We start from the raw sequence: 21,560 nt of genomic DNA on the forward strand, positions 1-21,560 counted from the left end.
TCCTGAGGACTGGTGCCCAGAACTGGACAGCATACTCTAGGTGCGGCCGGACCAGAGTCTTGTAGAGCGGGAGAATTATCGTTTTATCTCTGGAATTAATCCCCTTTTTAATGCATGCCAATATTCTGTTTGATTTGTTAGCAGCAGCTTGACATTGCATGCCATTGCTGAGCCTATCATCTACTAGGACCCCCAGGTCCTTTTCCATCCTAGATTCCCCCAGAGGTTCTCCCCCCAGTGTATAGATTGCATTCATATTTTTGCCACCCAAATGCATTATTTTACATTTTTCTACATTAAACCTCATTTACCATGTAGTTGCCCACCCCATTAATTTGTTTAGATCTTTTTGCAAGGTTTCCACATTCCGCTGAGAAGTTATTGCCCTGCTTAGCTTAGTATCATCTGCAAATACAGACATTGAACTGTTTACCCCATCCTCCAAAAATATACCCCATCCACCACACTCAATAGAACCAGAGAAAACATGAAAATAATGGATGGGGAACCTGTTGAACCTAATGTAGGGTTGTCTTTTCCCTACATGGCTCTTAAAAATAATTTGCTGTATCAGGTGATAAAACAAGGGGAGTAGGAAGTAGAGCAGCTAGTGGTTCCCAAACCCTATCGCCGGGTGGTATTAGATTTAGCCCATGGTCATGTAATGGGTGGACATCTGGGTATAGAGAAAACCAAAGAGAGAATAACCCAGAGATTATTTTGGCCTGGGTTACATGCAGATGTCAAAAAATATTGTGAGTCATGCCCGGAATGTCAGTATTCTGCACCAGTGTCCCATTTTCGCAGTCCACTGGTACCGTTACCAATAATTTAAGTGCCTTTTGAAAGAAGTGGCATATAGTAGATCTGGTGGGACCAGTAAAAAAGTCTGCCTAGGGTCATCAGCACATACTGGTAATACTGGACTATGCCACATGGTATCCTGAAGCCATTCCCTTGCGTAATACCTCAGCTAAGACTATTGCTAAAGAGCTTATCCAGATATTTAGTCATGTGGGTATTCCAAAAGAGCTATTAACGGATAAAGGCACACCATTTATGTCCAGAATTGTGTAAGTTGTTCAAAATCTCCCATCTCCGTACCTCTGTCCACCACCCCCAAACTGATGGTATTGTGGAGAGATTCAACAAAACGCTCAAAAACATGTTAAAAAAGGTGGTGGACAAAGATGGGAGAAATTGGGATTTTTTGCTGCCGTACCTCATGTTTTGCCATACGAGAAGGTATCGCAGGCATTGATCAATCAACTTGGGTACAACCAGCCTGCCAGATTTACATGCAATTATTGCTAGCAATAATCTCTGTGTTCTCCCGGCAGGGACAGTTTCCCCAGCCAGGAGAATACAATGGTTCCGTTGGAGGGATCCCCCCATCAACACAGTTAGTGGTTGCAGGAAGGAAAACCGCTCTGTCTATGGCTAAATTATCGATCATATCTCTGTTTCCATTATGTAATTTCATAATCTGGTTTATCAAAATACAATTGTATTCATAAACAAAGTATGTCAGTGCAGCTGATTATTGATGCCAATCGATCAATAATATTCCAACCCGGTTAATCAAATCAAACTGATCATATTAAATCTAATTTGAGTTTAAATCAATCAGAACGGAAGTTTATGGCTATTCGATTGTTTTTGGATGCAGTAATTTTTTTAATTTTTTTCAAATATAGTTTTATTGAATCACAGAAAGGGCAAAGACAGGTAACGACAACAACAATATATAAAAACAGTGAAAACTGCAATCATGTAAGGTACAACTAATCTGGCAAATAGACAAATTATTGATTCAGTCATTTTTACCAAATAGCACATCGATCAGATAAAAAAAATCAAACGTGTACAGACACCATTAGATTCAATTGCAGTCAGATTTGATCAAACTGAGTTGATCAAGAGGGTAGAATATTATCGATTGTTTCACACCAATCAGCAGGACTGGGATACTCTGTTAATGAATACAATCGTTCAATGAGATTACAAGGTGAGAACAGAGATGCATTTGATAGTTTACTTTCATAAATTATCATCCTATCTTATAACTATCGATCGAGCCCCATGTCTCCCCGTGTGGCATATAGAACAAATGGGTTGTCACTATACATAGATTATTCCTACAGGATAGTCAATCAGAAAAGTCAATCATTTATGGAGGTGTGTGTGGCCGCCATAAATCTATCGGAAGGAAATGTACAGCTATTAAGTTTTTTTGCGGATTTGTTTTTGATTGAATTGTACATGGATCAGATAAAAAAAAAAACAATTAAGCATGTATGGGCACCATTAGTTCTGAGAGCGAGGTACTTTAATTTCCCAACTAGTGATCATGTAATATTTATGGTGATAAAAGGTCTGGATCCTGTATGAAAGGGGAACATGGGACAAACATAAAGGCTGCAATTATACGTCTTCTTCTGAAAGTACAAGTTGCCTGGCTGTCGACCTAACGTATGTTAAATCACAGACCCAATCAAGTTTGTGTCTAATCCAGAATTCTGTATTTTACTTCATTTGTTGCATTTTTGTTTTCAGACACTTATACAGAAAATACCTAAACCAGAAATCGCTACGCAAAAAGCATTTTCAGAATGTGATCAGCAATCACAGCCCCTGTTATAAAAGAACATTGAGGCTACCACTGTTTGCCCCTTTTGAAAAAGCTAGTTGTCTGGCTGTCATGCTGACTCTTATGCCGTGTACACACGGGCGGACTTTTCGGCATCAAAGGTCCGACAGTCTTTCCGACGGACTTTCGACAGACTGTTGACGGACTTCCGAGGGACTTTCGAACGAACGGACTTGCCTACACATGATCACACCAAAGTCCGACGGATTCGTACGGGATGACGTACGATCGGACTAAAATAAGGAAGTTGGTAGCCAGTAGCCAATAGCTGCCCTAGCGTCAGTTTTCGTTCATCGGACTAGCATACAGACGAGCGGATTTTTCGACCGGACTCGATCTTACCGTCGGAAAGATTTGAAACATGTTCCAAATCTAAAGTCCGTCTGATTTTTGACCGAAAAAGTACACTGCATTATCCCTTTCATGACTAAGCCTATTTTTGAAATTTGGTGTTTACAAGTTAAAATCCATATTTTTTGCTAGAAAATTACTTAGAACCCCCAAACATTATATATATTTTTTTAGCAGAGAATCTAGAGAATAAAATGGAGATTGTTGCAATAGTTTATATCACACGGTATTTGTGCAGCGGTGTTTTAAACGCAAATTTTTGGAAAAGGGACACTTCCATGAATTTTAAAAAATCCAAACAGTAAAGTTACCCCAATTTTTTTGTATAATGTGAAAGATGATGTTACGCCGAGTAAATAGATACCAAACATGTCACGCTTTATAATTGCACACACTCGTGGAATGGCGACAAACTTTGGTAGCTATGAATTTCCATAGGCGACGCTTTAAATTTTTTTTTTATGGTTACCAGGTTAGAGTTACAGAGGAGGTCTAGGGCTAGAATTATTGCTCTCACTCTGACGATTGCGGCAATACCTCACATGTGTGATTTAAACACCATTTACATATGCGGGCGCTACTTCCGTATGTGTTTTCTTCTCTGCGCGAGCTCGCGGGGACGGGGCGCTTTAAAAAAAAAAATTTTTTAATTTATTTTATTTATTTTTAGACTTATAAATTGTGTTTTTTTAAAAAAAATTTTTTTTTTTTACTTTTATTGCTGTCACAAGGAATGTAAACATCCCTTGTGACAGTAATAGGTGGTGACAGGTCCTCTTTATGGAGGGATCGGGGGTCTAAAAGACCCCCGATCCCTCCTCTGCACTTCAAAGTATTCAGATCGCCGAAAACGGCGATCCTGAATACTGTGTATCTTTTTAAATTCGGCGCCATTGGCAGCCGAGTAAACGGGAAGTGACGTCATGACGTCGCTTCCGCGTTTACATTGAGAAGGCTGGAACGAAGCCGCCCACAGCTTCGTTCCAGCCCGCCCATAGCCGCCAAAGGCAGCCGATTGGACACTGGGCCTCCCGATCGCACGGGAGGCCCGGTAAGAGCGGCGGGAGGCGGCGGGAGGGGGGGATGTCCCCTCCCGCTCCTCCGGTATAACAGCCGAGCGGCTTTTAGCCGCATCGGTTGTTATATATGGGTAGCCGATCGCCCGCTCAAAACAACGGTACCGGGATGATGTCTGCAGCTGCGGGCATCATCCCGGTATAACCCCGGAAAGCCGAGTACGCACATATGCGTACGGTCGGCGGGAAGGGGTTAAACTTCAATACTCTGAGTCACTGAGAGTGCGGATCAGGGATTCTATCATTTCTCTGACTTTTCTGATCCCCTATCTGTCTGGGTCAGTAACAGACAGGCAACTTTCCTTCGGAAGAGTATCAGCAACAGCAGCCCTAATATATCTCTTATGACTGGTTTACTTTAATGCGGTGTTAAAGAGGAGGGCCCATTTAAAAAAAAAAAAAAAAAATTAAAAGTCAGCAGCTACAAATACTGCAGCTGCTGACTTTTAATTGGACACTTACCTGTCCCAGGGTCCAGCGATGCGGGGGATAGAAGCCCCGCTCGTCTCCCCCTCCGTTCGGCGGTGCCGGCATTGCAACTGTGGGCGCCGGACTGTGGCTTCACAGCCCGGCACCCACTGCGCATGCGCGAGCAGCGCTGTGCGCCGTGATTGGCCGCTCAGTCACCTGGGACCTCTAATGGGTCCCAGATGATTGACAAGTGGGAGGGAACAGAGCCGAGTCCTTCCTGTGCTGAGGGGGAAGTGATGTCACCAGCCCAGACACTGAAAGAGGCAGACTACGAGGGACCCCCTAGCAACAGGCATTTAGAGGTAAGTTAAAAAAATAATTTCTTTTTTTTTTTTTAGGCACAGTCATGCATTTTTTTTTTTTAGGGTGGAACACCACTTTAAACTCAAAAGTAAACATCTTATATTGCAGCTTACCAATTCTTAGATGTGGTGGCTGCATTCATTTTCTTTTTTTAAGCTTTCTTTTATTTTCACCTGGTGATCCTGCCAGTAAGTCTGTTGCTTCTCAACAGAATAAAGCTAAGTTCACACTGATGCAGTGCGATTTTGATCCAATTTTTAATGTGATTTTCAATTGCAGTTGCAATTATTTTTTTTTCATAATTTGGATACAGCTGCAATATCTGTGCTGGGGAAGGTGCCAGAACACTGGAAAGGCGTCGGGTACGGGGGTACATTACCCCCATGAGAGTACATCCACTATTTTTATCTCATATACATTTACTGTTTGATTTTGTATCTATCATGTATGGAATGGTTTTATCCTGTGTTATAGACGCTTTCACGTCTTTTTTAAGCATATCAATAAAACATATATTTTTTCTTCAAGAGCTGGTGGTCTGTCAAAGTCCCAACTAAAGGGGGACTTTTCTTCTTTCTATGGTCTATTATGTAAGGGATGGGACCACCATGCTCTATACTTGTTATGATGGAAGCCCCCTTTTTGTTCCCTACCCCAATCTGTCCGACTATCTCCTACTCTTTTCGCTTTTAGATGATCCCTGAAAACTTTTCTCTTTAGAGAAGCCTATCCTGCCCCCTCACCTAACAACTGCACTTTTTTTTGCTCCATCAGCTCATCCCCCACAGTTATTACCTTTTGTATCAATTGACCCTCCCTTCTAGATTGTAAGCTCTAATAGACAGAACCCTCTGATTCCTCCTGTATTGAATTTTATTGCAACTGTACTGTCTGCCCCCATGTTGTGAAGCGCTGTGCAAACTATGAGTGCTATATAAATCCTGTATAACAATAATAAGTCTATGGACCACAGAATCGCACTGCATCGCACCAAAGAAGCACAGGACCCTTTCCCAAAGTCGGATCGCAGCTGCACTACATTGATGTGAGCAGGCTCCATAGTAACCAATGCTATTTCCCTTGTCATGCAATCAAGTGTGATCCGATTCATATCTAAATATGAAAACGAATGCAGCCACCACATCTAATCATTGGTTAAATGCAATATAATACATTTTTGGTTTTGGGTTTAATACCACTTTAGGTACCCATGACAGCATGATCTCTACTGCCCTAAGTGCAATTATAAGTAATAAAATAGGGCATTGCATGACCAGGTCAAGCTTGAGAATGAGATATAATGATATATAATTAGAATATAACACATCAAATATCAAATCTATACAAAAAAAATAAATAGCATTGATCAAATATTCTTTATTACTTTTTAACAATGTGGAATGTCACCCACGAAGCGCAGTAAATCCCATCGTATAAAGTGCACACCGTACAGTTTCCAATGCAGCAGAACAGCCGACTGTCTATCTGCAGTGTCAGTGCTGTTCATAGCCAGTCAGTTAATGCCGATCACTCATTAACCACTTCATTTCTGGCAGGGCCTGCAGAACCCCTCCCCCAGCCCCCCTCCCCCCCCACCACCACCACCACCCCTTTCAAATCCCATACAAGCAACACATGCATAATAAATAGGCTCGTGCCCTAATAGAGCGCTAATTTGTATTATGAGCGCCCACAAATCTGGAGGGGATTATTTAAAAGCAAAGAGCGATTGTACTTAGCTGCAACGAGTGCTAATCCAATGCAGGTGATGGAAATCCTTTTTATTTTAGCACCTGCAGATGGATAGAGGCGGATTTGTGATTGGTTGCTGTTGGCTGCCCCAAACGCTCGCTCCTTGCTCTTGCATTATTAAATATGTCCATGTATGTGGCTTATTGCTTCCATAGAAGCTCTGCTTTTTGCTTTTGAGGCTGAAAACAGACTTGCTCGCAGATGCATTAAGCCAATAGTATCTACCCTCCAGGAGCATGCAATCATTTCCCAGCAAAGGCTGAAGACCTGTGCCATAAAGGACAGATTGCCGGTCAGAGGATGTGGCAGCATGCACAATACCTGTGTCTCTCTTTTTCTTTTGTCTTCTGGGTATCAGAAATGGCTGCTCCAATCTGCTAGTAGACCAGCATTGGTGAGCCAGGGCTTTCTCTCTCTCCCTGTGCTGTGTGTGTGTGTGTGAGAGAGAGTGTGCAATGAATTAGGTGATGCTTGTTGCCATGGTGATCAGTCATAGCAACCGAGCAGTCTCTGCAATGGTGCCCAAAAGACATCTGACATGTTGAAGGGTGAGGGGGGGTTCTGGTGGGAGTTACAGATTAGCATGCAGTCATAAAATATATTTCTTCTACAGGCAGGGAGCTCCGTGGTTAATATTGGATCTCCATGTGGTTTGAAATCAAAGCTGCCAGCATACCCGTTCTATAGAATATTTGATGTCGTTCATGAGAATATGAGATTTGCAGCTTAAAGGAGACGTCTAGGTAAAAACACAGAATTCAAGATAAACTCTGATTAAATGTAACAGAATTTGAAATAAATTCCAATTAAATGCAATGCAGGGAGCTCTTTACCTGAATCTGGATGCACTTTATTGCTTTATAATGCCTGGTTCACAACTATATACATTTTTTAGTGTGTTTTTAGTTTTGCAGAAACACGCTACAGTCCATGTAACATGGTTTACTATGGGTCACATTTACATCTGTGCATTTTATGGAAAGGACCATGGACCGGCAGATTGTGTTTTTGGTTCTATAGACTTCAATGGATCAAAAACGTGTATTGAAAAACGCAAAATGCACCTGGAATATGCATCAACTGCAACCTGCATAGGTGTGAACCAGACCTAAGAGCGGAGCAACATTCTGACTGAGATCAAGTAATACTCCACGGCATTGTCCTGTAGCAGAAAATAAAGCCTTTGGCCTCGCTCACACGGGGCGTTAGTGTTGCCAACCATCATTATTTTTACTGGCAGATAGTAAAAAAACATGCACTTTTCTCCTGCCAGGGACAGGAAAAGGTTGCCAGTAAAAAACATGGCTATGGGGCTCGGATCAGAATTGCGCATTCAGAGCTGGCCTAGACCATCCAAGTGTGGAGTTCCTGCTACAGGGTGTTGGGGTGGGCCTGGCAGAGGCGGTGCCTGAGCGTGTCGTGTGATGTCATGGTGCAAGGGAGCTGAGTGGAGGGGCTGGAGCCTCTATGCGGGTCTATGGAATGGGAGCAAGGCAAGCCAGGAGCGGGACTGTCAGTGCTGTTTGGACTGGGGTGGACTGAAGGGATCCTCTGGCATGGAGAGAGACTGTCACTGTGACTCAGGAGGGGGCGTGTCATGTCCGTGAGGTGTCATCATCATCTGTGCTGTTGCACACTGCTGTCAGTGTCACTGTGCAGGGCTGTCTTAATGCATGGGCACTCCTGGACACTGCCCAGGGGCCCCAGGTGCATGGGGGCCTCATGATAATCTTGCATTGCATCATACTTGCCAGCTATACCGGCTTTGCCAGGACAGTCAAACTTTTTACTAAACTGTGCCGGGATGGCTGTGTCCCGGGAAACATCCCAGAACCTGTATTGTGCCCTCCTGACCCCCCCCCCCCCCGTACTATGCCCTTCTGCTCCCCCCCCCTGTACTGTGCCCTTTGTGTTGATTAGTCTTTGATTTATGGCATGTTTTCTTATTGTTTAAAATCGATTTTATTTAAAGTACTAATGAATATAGGTTAATTCTATGAACTAGGGAAGGGAAGCCATGGCACCTCTTAGTTGGGAGGAATATCTATCAGCAAGTTGAGACAATGTGTAGACATGGGTCCCTCCAGTAGAGTTAGTTGTTTGCAGCCTTTACAAAGAGAATGTACAAAAGTGACTATGAATTAATTGTTATTTGTTGTAAGTTATGTTCCCTGATGCGTACAGAAAGCCTTTATCTTGTTATTAGGCACTTCCAGTGACAAGTGAATATTACCTCAAGGGGGAGTTCTCCTGATTGTGAATTTGTGACAGATGTGGATGAAGAGCCTGGGCTCGATAATGGGGCTGTAATCTGGTTAGGCTAGGCTGGGCCTTACCTAGAATTCCCAATTGGGTGATGTTGTCTCTCCGTTTCCACCCATAGAGCAATGGCAACTCTGGGAAACTCCATGCAAAACATTACAATGCCACACTTATCTCTGCAAGCCGAGAATGTTGCTCACAGAGAGTTGATGGCAGTGAGAGGTTACTTCTGTGTGTGCCGCTATGTTACCGATATAAGTAGATATACATTGTATATGCCTTTGTTGTAACCCTGGTTCAAATAGTAAACTGAATGCTTTCATTCTGTTCAACAAAGAGAAAAAGTGGCACATCCAGAGATGAAAAAAATGTGTTGGTTTATTGCATAATCAAAGGTTAAAAAACATGACACACTAGGGATCCACACTGTTCAGCAGACGTGTTTCACACAAAGTGCTTAATCATTCCAGTGCTTAATCATTGCATTTTCTTCATCTCTGGATGTGCCGCTTTTTCTCTTTGTGGCATTGATTTCCCAGGTTGTGGACCTTGGCAGGCACCCAGTCTTGTTGCCACAGCAGTATCAAGAGATCTGTGTCCACTTCAGCCCTGGAAGATTTGGCTGCTCAATGACCAGACCATTTTTTGTGATGCAGCACTGCGTCGCTTTAACTGACAATTGCGTGGTCGTGCGACGCTGTATCCAAACAAAATTAATGTCTTAGTATGAACACACGATCTGTCTCTACTCCCCTGAAAGAACCGGGATTTGTGTGTTTACACACACAGATCCCGGTTCTCGCTCTGTCATGAGCGACCGCGGGTGCCAGGCGGTCATCGCACCTGCCGGGCACTCGCATCGGCTCCGGGCACATGCTGCAGGCACACACGCCCCTAGTGGCCAAAAGGAAAAACGACGTAAGGTAACGTCGATTTGCCCAGCCGAACCAACCTGCCGCAGTAAAACTGCAGCGGCTGGTTCGGAAGTGGTTAATTTGCAGACAGCCTTGGAACGGTGTACATTCTACTTCCCTTTTCCTTTCATTCTGTTATTGCCTCAATTTGCTAGGACAGAGCATGAATGTTGTTTACAACTGGCTTCTTTTGAATGTTGCATGATTTGCTATAAGCAATGTTTTTTTAGCTGAGACAAGACTGTTAATTGCCACAATTACATATGCTATAGCTATACCTTGCACAACACCATAGTGCTAATTATCAGCTAAGCTTCTCACGTAATGATACTTATAAATGCATCATTACTGAGATGGATGTATTGCTCAGGGTATTTTATCTGACACCTATAAAGTATATATATTTACAATGGGGACGGAAAGTATTCAGACCTCCTTAAATTTTTCACTCTTTGTTATATTGCAGCCATTTGCTAAAATCATTTAAGTTCATTTTTTTTCCTCATTAATGTACACACAGCACCCCATATTGACAGAAAAACACAGAATTGTTGACATTTTTGCAGATTTATTAAAAAAGAAAAACTGAAATATCACATGGTCCTAAGTATTCAGACCCTTTGCTCAGTATTTAGTAGAAGCCCCCTTTTGATCTAATACAGCCATGAGTCTTTTTGGGAAAGATGCAACAAGTTTTTCACACCTGGATTTGGGGATCCTCTGCCATTCCTCCTTGCAGATCCTCTTCAGTTCTGTCAGGTTGGATGGTAAATGTTGGTTGACAGCCATTTTTAGGTCTCTCCAGAGATGCTCAATTGGGTTTAAGTCAGGCTCTGGCTGGGTCATTCAAGAACAGTCACGGAGTTGTTGTGAAGCCACTCCTTCGTTATTTTATCTGTGTGCTTAGGGTCATTGTCTTGTTGGAAGGTAAACCTTCAGTCCAGTCTGAGGTCCTGAGCACTCTGGAGAAGGTTTTCGTCCAGGATATCCCTGTACTTGGCCGCATTCATTTTTCCCTCGATTGCAACCAGTCGTCCTGTCCCTGCAGCTGAAAAACACCCCCACAGCATGATGCTGCCACCACCATGCTTCACTGTTGGGACTGTATTGGACAGGTGATGCCACGTATCAGAGCCATCTGTCATCAGTGCCACATCAGTGTCACGTGTCATTGTCCTGGTGCTCCAGTGCCTTCAAAAGTGTAATAGGTAGTCAACAAGTTAGATGTGTAATTTATGCTCCTAGAACACGTGATGGGACTCCCTGCATGCTGGGCCTCTCTATGTGTCCAGGCTGTGAAAAAGTCCCACACATGTGGTATCGTAATACTCAGGAGGAGTAGCAGAATGTATTTTGGGGTGTTATTTGTGGTATACACATGCCATGTGAGAGAAATAACCTATTACAATGACAATTTTGTGGGGAAAAAAAATAAAAAATAAAAAAATCTTAATTTTACAAAGAATTGTGGGGAAAAATTACAACATCAAAAACCTCACCATGCATCTTACTAAATACCTTGGAATGTCTACTTTCAAAAAAGGGGTCATTTGGGGGGTATTTGTACTTTCCTGGCTTGTTAGGGTCGCAAGAAATGAGATAGGCCACCAGTACATCAGGTGTGATCAATTTTTTATGATTTGCACCATAGCTTGTAGACAGGGGCGGATCCAGGGGGGGAGCAACGGGGCAATTGCCACCCCCGAGAAATTGGTTGCGGGCCTGGCAGATAAGAGAGCGGGCAGCTCCGTGAGCCGCTCCGCAGGTCTCTCCGCGGGCGAACCGGGCGGCGAGGTTTGCGAGCGGTCGACACAGTTTGTGGGCGGGCCGGGCTGCCGCGTCAGTGTGTGGGCGGCTTGGCGTGAGCGACCCGAAGGACGGGGAGCAGAGAGATGAGATCATCTCTCACCGCCCTGCGTCTCTGCAGTAACTGAATTCCGCCCTCACTGTGCAGGCAGCGTGGGCAGCAGAGAGATTACATTATCTCTCTGTTGCCTGAGTCTGGGACACAGCAAGAAACAGACAAAACACCACCTTAGCAGGCAGGTGAATATCCCCAAATTGTGGCAGGTGATGTGGCAAGTGGACAATCCACAAGGTGTAGCAAGTGGAAATCCGCAATGTGTGGCAAGTGACGTGGCAAGTCACGTGGCAAGTTGACAATCCGCAAGGTGTGGCAGGTGACATGGCAAGTGGACAATCTGCAATGTGTGGCAGGTGATGTAGCAAGTGACAATTCGCAATGTGTGGCAAGTGACGTGGCAAGTGACAATCTGCAAGGTGTGGCAGGTGACGTGGCAAGTGGACAATCCGCAAGGTGTGGCAAGTGGACAATCCACAAGGTGTGGCAGGTAATGTGGCAAGTGGACAATCCGCAATGTGTGGCAAGTGACAATCCGCAAGGTGTGGCAGGTGACGTGGCAAGTGACAATCTGCAAGGTGTGGCAGGTGACAATTCGCAATGTGCGGCAGGTGACGTGGCAAGTGACAATCTGCATCTAGTGGCAGGCAAGTGACAATTCGCAACGTGTGGCAGGCGACGGTGGAAAGTGACACACTCAGGGCTCCCACTGATTCTGCATTATGGTGAGTTTAAGCATTTCATTTTATATTACAATGTAATAATAGAAATAATGTGCTTTAATCATAACAACCATAACAACCATGGTGCAGTGATGAATGAAGCGCCAACATCAGCATTTCCCTGATAAATTGGCCTCAAAAAAACTTATTTATGACAGTGCCCCTCCCGAGACAAGACTCTGGATCCGCCCCTGCTTGTAGACTCTCTAACTTTCACACGGACCAAATAATATCCACTAATTTGGATTATTTTTACCAAGGATATGTAGCAGTATAAATTGTGGCCAAAATTTTTGAAGAAAAATTAATCATTTGCAAAATGTTATCACAGAAACTAAGAAAAATGCGTTTTTTTTCAAAATTTTCGGTCTTTTTTCATTTATAGTGCAAAAAATAAAAAACCCAGAGGTGATCAAATACCACCAAAAGAAAGCTCTATTTGTATGAAAAAAAGGACAAAAAATTCATTTGGGTACAGTATTACATGACTGAGTAATTGTCATTCAAAGTGTGAGAGCGCTGAAAGCTGAAAATTGGTCTGGGCAGGAGGGGAGTTTAAGTGCCCAGTAGGCAAGTGGTTAATAAATCTGCAAAAATGTCAACAATTCTGTGTTTTTCTGTCAATATGGGGTGCTGTGTGTACATTAATGAGGAAAAAAAATGAACTTAAATTATTTTAGCAAATGGCTGCAATATAACAAAGAGTGAAAAATTTAAGGGGGTCTGAATACTTTCCGTCCCCACTGTGTATATATACAATGGGTAAAATAAGTATTGAACATGTCACCATTTTTCTTGTCAAATATATTTCTAAAGGTGCTATTGACATAAAATGTTCACCACATGTCGCTGACAACCCATGCAATCTATACATAGAAACTAAAACAAATAAGTTCAGAAATTAAGTTATGTGTAGTAAAATGGAATGACACAGGGAAAAAGTATTGGCCAATTGAAATGTATTTAATGCTTCATACAAAATTGTTTCTTGGTAATTACAACTTCAAGACGCTTCCTGTATGGAGAAACTAGTCGCATGCATTGCTCAGGGGTGATTTTGGTCCATTCTTCCACACAAACAGTCTTCAAATCTTGAAGGTTCCGTGGGCAGGGTCATCTTAAGAGCATTATAGGGCCCCGGGCAATACAGTGCACTCAGGCCCTGTCTACAAAATCACGCATGAGAATAAAAATGCAAATTATCAATAAGGCTATATTTCTTAGTACTTCCAACAAAATCAGTGTTTAAACATTAACACAACGTTTGAACAATATAACACGAGTTTGATGGGCACAGTGGCAGTTTGTGATGGGCACAGTGGCAGCATTTGATGGGCATAGTGGCTGCATTTAATGGGCACAGTGGCAGCTTTTGATGGGCACAGTGGCAGCTTTGATGGGCACTGTGGCTGTGTTTGATGGGCACAGTGGCAGCTTTTGATGGGCACAATGGCAGCTTTGATGGGCACAGTGGCTGTGTTTGATGGGCACAGTGGCAGCTTTTGATGGGCACAGTGGCAGCTTTTGATGGGCACAGTGGCAGCGTTTGATGGGCACAGCGGCTGCGTTTGATCGGCACAGTGGCTGCGTTTAATGGGCACAGTGGCTGTGTTGGATGGGCATAGTGGCTGTATTTGATGGGCACAGTGGCAGCTTTGATGGGCACAGTGGCTGTGTTTGATGGGCACAGTGACAGCTTTGATTGGCACAGTGGCTGTGTTTGATGGGCATAGTGGCAGCTTTTGAGGGGCACAGACAGTGGCTGTGTGATGCACAACTTGAACTTACTTAAGTAGACAGTGTTAGACTTACTTGAGGCCGCCGGGCCTGGTGCAGTACAGTGTGTCACTCACAGCAGCAAGGCAGCGCCAACTATCAAGGGCTGTCTTTCCGCTCTGCTCCCTCTCCATGCTGTCTGAAGAACATAGCGGAGGTGGGCGGAGATTGTTCACTAGCAGCTGGGGCGGCCGCGGCGCGCTATGAATGCTGGGGCGACCGCAGCGCGCTATGAATGCTGGGGTGGCCGCAGCCTCTGACTGACGTCACTGGACGCTAGCTAGACGCCGGGCAGCCAGCGATTCTAGCAAGTGAGCAACCAGTGCAGTCAGTCAACTAAAGCAGCAGATTGCAGAGCTGAGGATCGGCCCTGGATGGGGCCCTCCAGACAAGTGGGGTCCCCGGGCAACTGCCCAGCGTGTCCAGTGGAAAAAACAGCCCTGTCCGTGGGCATCTTCTATGAACTCTGATCTTTAGTTCTTTCCATAGAATTTCTATTGGATTTAAGTCAGGTGATTGGCTGGGGCATTCTAGCAGCTTTATTTTCTTTGTTTGAAACCAATTGAGAGTTTCCTTTGCTTTGTGTTTGGGATTATTGTCTTGCTGAAATGTCCACCCTCATTTCATCTTCATCATCCTGGTAGATGGCAGCAGATTTTTATCAAGAATGTCTTGGTACATTTTTTTCATTCAACCTTCCTTCAATGATTTGAAGTTTGCCAGAAGTTTGCCAAGAAAGTCCCGGAGCCACAATACCAAAAGAAATGGGCATAGGGACGGCATGACAGTGCTGGACAGCACAGTGCCGCTTTAAGGCTAGTTTCCCCTTTTAGAAAAGGGGTGGATCTGGGCAGGTCATATGACTATAGTGCAGTGAGAGGAAGTGACGTTCATTCCAGAGCAGAGGAGAAAGAGATTACATGCTGCTCTCACCGCTCTGCATCTTTTCCATGTGACATGGCGGCGATGGAGGGGGGTTTATCGGACAGTTGAGATCGGCGATTGCCGCTCGGAGCGCGGACTGGCTGCGGGAGCAGCTGGATGCCATAGCGGGTGAGGACGGGACAGGCGCCAGCGGAAGGGGGGGCGGCTACAACACGTGCGCGGCGGTCCCGGCTGCTGGAGAGGTTTCAGCTCGGACACAGGCCCCAGCGTCTCTCAGAGGAGGAGACCGCAGGAGACGGGGGGATGCTCCCCGGCCCTCCAGGACAACAACGACCAGGATGACCAGTCAAGGGAAGGTGAGAGGATCCTGGCGCGGAGGCGGGGGCCCAAGGGGAAGAGAGCACAACACAGATCACGGCTCCCCCCCCCCCGCCCACCGCAGATGTACAGAACAAGCAGAAGGGGCTGTGGGGGAGGTGCGGAGCAGCCAGTTGGTACAGAAGCGGGGGGTCCATCGTGGAATGATTCAGCCACAACAGCAGGGTCGGCCAGCGATACAGCACCGTCCAGGAGAGGACTGGGTACAGTGCTGGGCCAGGGGCCAGTTTAGTGAGGAGGCAGCAGATTCCAACTACACAGAATCACAGACACAGGAGCCTGTCCGGAGGGACACAGAGTGGGTCTGGCGGTCGGGCAGAGAGAGCGGGTCAGGCTCAACAACACAGACCCACGGCAACCAGGGCACAGACATCTGGAGGGGAGCCGGTGATCAACAGGAAAGTGGTCGGCGACAAGAGATCGGAAGGCGAACTGTCCGGATCTGACGGGAGCGAGGATCGGGGACATCCAGCAGCGTTGGTTCCAGGAGTGGCGGCTGATGGGCCCAGTCCTGGGCAGCCCGGTCAGTGCGATTCTTCTGTTTTGTCTAATTTTTTACAAAGCTTATTAGGTCAGAGTAAACAACCTGGGCAGGTTGGTTTGGGGGTTAATGCAGGTGTAGTGGGGGCAGTGTCGCATACTGCGACATCGCCGGTAGCGCCCCTTAGGGCTGGGCACGAGGGTTCACGGCATTACTGACAGGGCTGAAGGAACTGATACACCGCGTGGAGTCAGAGACAGCAGCAGGCCCGGAGAGGGCTTGGGTATCTGGGCAGATCGCTCCTACGGAAGTGGGTAATACACAAGCAGGGGGTGATGTGCCGGTGTCTACTTCGGCAACGGGGGCGGCTGGCAACGAGTCGGCCAGTGCCACGGTTGGCGCTGCGGCTCCTGCGGACCAAGGGAAGACAGGAGATAAGAAAGCTGAGTCTGTTAGGTTAGCGGACTCTGCAAAAAGCGAAGTGTATGTTTGCTTTGAAGGCCCTTTGGGGGCCCATTTGAAGACGGAAGTCAGAGAGAAAATTTAGAAAGGGGAATACGTGGAGATTTTCACGCTATTGCCTTTAAAAAAAAAAAAAAAAAAAAAAAAAAGGAGGTACCGTTTAATTACGCGTACCTTTTCTTTTCATTCTGGCGAGCGTGGTGGGGGAAAAGTCCCCCGGACACTGTTCATCGTTGGTCGTCTACCTGGAAGCTATTAGCGAGGCCCACAGGAATTATTGAGGCACGGCTTGGCTGCGGTATGATGAACAGTTTAGACAACGGATGGCCGGACGCCCGACTCTACACTGGGATCATAAGGACATAAGTCTGTGGATGAGGTTGATGACTGCGGCGCGGGCCCCGAATCAGTTTTTTCAGGCAGGGGTCGAGGGTTCCCTTTATCAGTAGGCACCCTGATCGGGCAGCGGCGAACATATTGGAAAATGGCTTTACTAGTGGTTTCAGAATACCCTGTTCTCTAGCTACAGTCCCACATGAGGCGAACAATTTAAGGTCAGCATTGCTGCACCCAGCGGTGGTTTCCGAGAAGTTGGTTAAGGAGGTCACGCTGGGGGCGCATGGCAGGACCTTTTAAAGAGTTGCCTCTTTCAGACTTGGTGGTCTCTCTGTTGGGAGTAGTGCCCAAGAAGGAGCCCAGCAGGTTTAAACTCGTCCACCACCTTTCATTTCCGAAGGGTGTTTCGGTCAATGATTCCATTGCATCGGAAGAGTGTGCAGTGACATACACATCCTTTGATGCGGCAGTTTCTTGGGTTAGGAGGCATGGGCGGAGGGCCTTGATGGCTAAGGCAGATATCGAGTCGGCTTTTAGGCTATTGCCGGTACACCCAGAAAGCTTTAGGCTGTTGGGTTTCACGGGGAACGGGGCCTACTATATGGACCGTTGCTTGCCTATGGGCTGTTCCATCTCTGGCGCCCTCTTTGAAATGTTCAGATCATTTTGGAATGGGCAGTTCGGGAAGTTTCTGGGATTAGCTCAGTCATTCATTATTTGGATGATTTTCTATGTGTCGGACCAGCGGGTTCTAAAAGATGTGCGGTATTGTTGGGGACGCTAGAACATCTGGCAGATCGTGTTGGGGTACCCCTAGCTGCTGAAAAGACAGAAGGCCCACCTGCTATGATTACGTTCCTGGGAATTGAAATTGACTCTACGAGGATGGAGTGTCGACTGCCTAAAAAAAAAAAAAATTGAAGGAGGAGGTGCGTGGGACCATTGGAGTACGCAAATTACAGTTACGCCAACTGCAATCTTTGCTGGGAAAGCTGAATTTTGCTTGCCGCATAATCCCGATGGGTAGAACCTTTGCCGTCGGTTGGCGGCAGCCACTGCAGGGGTCCGGGCACCTACACATTTTGTGAGTCTCGGTAGGGAGCACAGGGAAAACTTGAGAGTGTGGCAGGATTTCATAGTATCATTTAACGGCTGGGCTCTTTGGATGTCAGGTCCCATCAGTAACTGGAACCTGGAGCTGTTTACGGACGCAGCTGGTTGCACTGGCTTTGGGGCGTTCTGCAAGGGACAATGGTGTGCTCCAGATGGCCCTTAGCTTGGGAAGAGGCAGGTTTTCTGGGGAACCTAATTCTATTGGAATTGTTTCCAATTTTGGTGGCCATGGAAATTTGGGGGGAATCTTTTCACAACCTGAAGGTGCGTTTTCATTGCGATAACATGGGCGTGGTACCGGTGGTTAATCGGCTGACGTCGGCATCAGTGCCGGTGGTCAGGCTCTTGCGACATCTGGTACTACGCTGCCTACAAGTGAATGCATTCATAGATGCTGTGCATATACCTGGGATTGACAACACTCTGGCTGACGCTTTGTCTCGTTTTCAGTGGGACAAGTTCCGGAAGTTGGCACCGGCAGTGGAACAGCAGGGGGTCACCTGTCCCGGGTGGATGTGGAACATTGCTTTGGGATCGCAGCAAAGTGGATAATGCAAACAGTGAGTACGGCTACTTGGAATGCCTACTCAAAGGTATGGAGGGACTGGTTTGAAGGCTTGAGAGAGCTGGGCATACACTCAGGGGGTCAGGAAGTTGCTCAGGCGGTACTCTATTTTGTCACTCGGGGCACAGATAGGGGTATCTCGGCAGCTGCCATCAATCGTGTGTTGGCAGGTTTGGCCTTTCTTTTTAAGTGGCAAGGGCATAAGGATCACACGAAAGAGTTTTGGTTGCGGCAGGCGGAAAAAAGGGTATAAGAAGGCCCACAAGAAAAGGGAGGGGAGGTGCCCGGTCTCTTTTGAGATGCTATATGTTTTGTATGATAGTTTGGAAAGAGTCTGCCAATCATCTTATTGTTATTTCAGGCTGCGTTCGCACTGGCTTTCTTTGGGGCGTTGCGTGTGATGGAACTGGTCAGTCCTTCTAAGCAAGTGCAAGGGGGGCTTTCGTGTAGGGATGTGGAATATTTGGGGAATTCTATTAGGCTCTGGATCAGACGATCTAAGACTGATCAGGCCGGTAAGGGCCAGCAGCTTGAGTTCCATAGGATAGCAGAGTCACGCATTTGCCCGTTTGGGTCAGTGGCGGCATTCTTGAACGTGTGACCAGGAGTCACGGGATCCTTTCTCATTCATCAAGTTCCTTTCAAAATTCCAATTTGTGTCGGTGTTTACAAAATGTGTGTCTATTGGGGGGTATGACCCGGGCAGTTTTGCTTCTCACTCCTTTCGTATAGGGGCGGCCTCAGAGGCGGCTAGGGCGGGTCTGAGTCAGGAGGCAATCAGGCATATTTGGTCATTGGGATTCAGACAGATTTAAGTTATATGTTCGCCCACAATTGATTTAATACCAGGTTTCATATTGTTGGTATGGTTGATGGCGCTGATGTTTTAATTCATGTGTTTTTAGGTTGTTGTCTTCTTGTCCACAGGTTATGACAAGGGACTAGTGTGGATTCTAGGCCACTCCTACGTGTTTTGGGGTGCCAAGAGAGCTGATGTGAGGCCGAACGGCTGGCAGCTTCGCATTCCCAGACAGGAGGCTCAAAGCAGGTGGATTGGGATTCCGGGTATGCGGTGGATCAGGGTGTTGGGTGAGGTATACAGGTTTTTCCCGCCTGGATAGGGCACCAGATGTGCTGCTGTTACATGTGGGAGGGAATGATATGGGAATGAGATCTATGAGGGACCTTATCAGGGATGTAAAATGCGATTTATTTATTTATTTTACGTCTACGCGCGGCCTATCCTGGCATGGTAATAGTGTGGTCAGATATGGTGGGTAGGTTGTCCTGGCGATGGGCTTGGTCGGCCAAGAAGGTGGATAGGGCTAGAATAAAGGTCAACAAAAAAGTTAGCAGGTTTGTAAAAAAAAAAAAAAAAAATGGGGGATTAGCCATTCGCCACAGGGAGCTCGAGGTGGAAACTTGGAGGTATTTGCGGAGTGATGGGGTTCATCTTAATGAGGTGGGGGACGGATTGGTGGTCCTTGGGTCTACAAGACGGGATATAATGAGGGCTGCGGGTGTGGAGGTGCTCGCAAGGGTAAGGGGTTACCCCTTTCGTGCTGTGGCAGTGTTGGGTTGCTGGAATTAAGCAATTATTAGGTGCAGGTATGGAAAAGGTGGTACCCATCCATTGGATGGGGGTTATTTGATGGTACCCATCCATGAGATGGGGGTTGTTTGATGGTACCCATCCATGGGATGGGAGTTGTTTGATGGTACCCATCCATGGGATGGGAGTTGTTTGTACCCATCCATGGAAGGATGGGGGTTGATTTATGTACTTCCAGGTCACGAGGGGTTAAACTGGAAGGAGTTAAAAGGTATAGGTCATTGCGAATGTGGGGGTACAGCCTCTGAGTCAGGGGGTTCCGACTGGAGGCCTTTAAAGTTATAAGGTAGTTGTTCGCAGTGATCAGTGTTATGTTGTTTTTTTATTATAATACCTCAAAAAGTTTATAAAGAGTTTATGGTTATTTATAATGTTTTATGTAATTTATATGTTTATAATAAATAGGCCGTAAAGGCCATTTACTCCAACTGGGTTGAGTGGTTCATGTGAGTGAGGAGGGAGAATGGTTGGGGTAAAAATGAGGGTCTATAAGTTACTGGGCTTAAGTCCTACATATGTCAAGAAAGTCCCGGAGCCACAATACCAAAAGAAATGGGCATAGGGACGGCATGACAGTGCTGGACAGCACAGTGCCGCTTTAAGGCTAGTTTCCCCTTTTAGAAAAGGGGTGGATCTGGGCAGGTCATATGACTATAGTGCAGTGAGAGAGGAAGTGACGTTCATTCCAGAGCAGAGGAGAAAGAGATTCCCACCCACCCGCCCTATTTAGGATTGGGGGCAGTGTTGGGTTGCTGGAATTAAGCAATTATTAGGTGCAGGTATGGAAAAGGTGGTACCCATCCATTGGATAGGGGTTATTTGATGGTACCCATCCATGAGATGGGGGTTGTTTGATGGTACCTATCCATGGGATGGGAGTTGTTTGATGGTACCCATCCATGGGATGGGAGTTGTTTTTACCCATCCATGGAAGGATGGGGGTTGATTTATGTACTTCCAGGTCACGAGGGGTTAAACTGGAAGGAGTTAAAAGGTATAGGTCATTGCGAATGTGGGGGTACAGCCTCCGAGTCAGGGGGTTCCGACTGGAGGCCTTTAAAGTTATAAGGTAGTTGTTCGCAGTGATCAGTGTTATGTTGTTTTTTATTATAATACCTCAAAAAGTTTATAAAGAGTTTATGGTTATTTATAATGTTTTATGTAATTTATATGTTTATAATAAATAGGCCGTAAAGGCCATTTACTCCAACTGGGTTGAGTGGTTCATGTGAGTGAGGAGGGAGAATGGTTGGGGTAAAAATGAGGGTCTATAAGTTACTGGGCTTAAGTCCTACATATGTCATGCTGAGAAACAGCCCTACACCATAATGTTGCCACCTCCAAGCTTTACTGTTGTTATGGGGGTGTTTTGGGGGTAATTTGCAGTACCATTTGACCTCCAAACATGGTGTGTATTGTGGCATCCAAAGAGTTCAATTTTGGTCTCATCTGACCAGACTATATTCATACAGTATTTCACAGGCTTGTCTAAATGTTGTGCAGCAAACCTTTACCTCCCTGGCGGTATGATTATGTCAGATTTTTGATGCTCAAAGCAGTACAATTCTTTTGCATGGAAATTTGGCGTTT

The 21,560-nt window shown here is 45.8% G+C and overlaps 1 protein-coding gene across 1 annotated transcript in view; it reads right to left on the bottom strand.

Annotated features, from left to right (window-relative positions):
- The window catches only part of LOC141118493 (NELL2-interacting cell ontogeny regulator 1-like), a 49,231-nt gene extending 42,086 nt beyond the window's left edge, over positions 1-7,145 (bottom strand). Inside the window, exon 1 of the mRNA XM_073610918.1 lies at positions 6,925-7,145. The gene's annotated coding sequence lies outside the window, so the exon portion shown is untranslated. The remainder of the gene's footprint in view (positions 1-6,924) is intronic.
- Positions 7,146-21,560: the final 14,415 nt, after the last annotated feature.

The sequence above is a fragment of the Aquarana catesbeiana genome, linkage group LG01 (genome assembly GCF_042186555.1).
Source record: "Aquarana catesbeiana isolate 2022-GZ linkage group LG01, ASM4218655v1, whole genome shotgun sequence".
Lineage (NCBI taxonomy): Eukaryota > Metazoa > Chordata > Amphibia > Anura > Ranidae > Aquarana > Aquarana catesbeiana.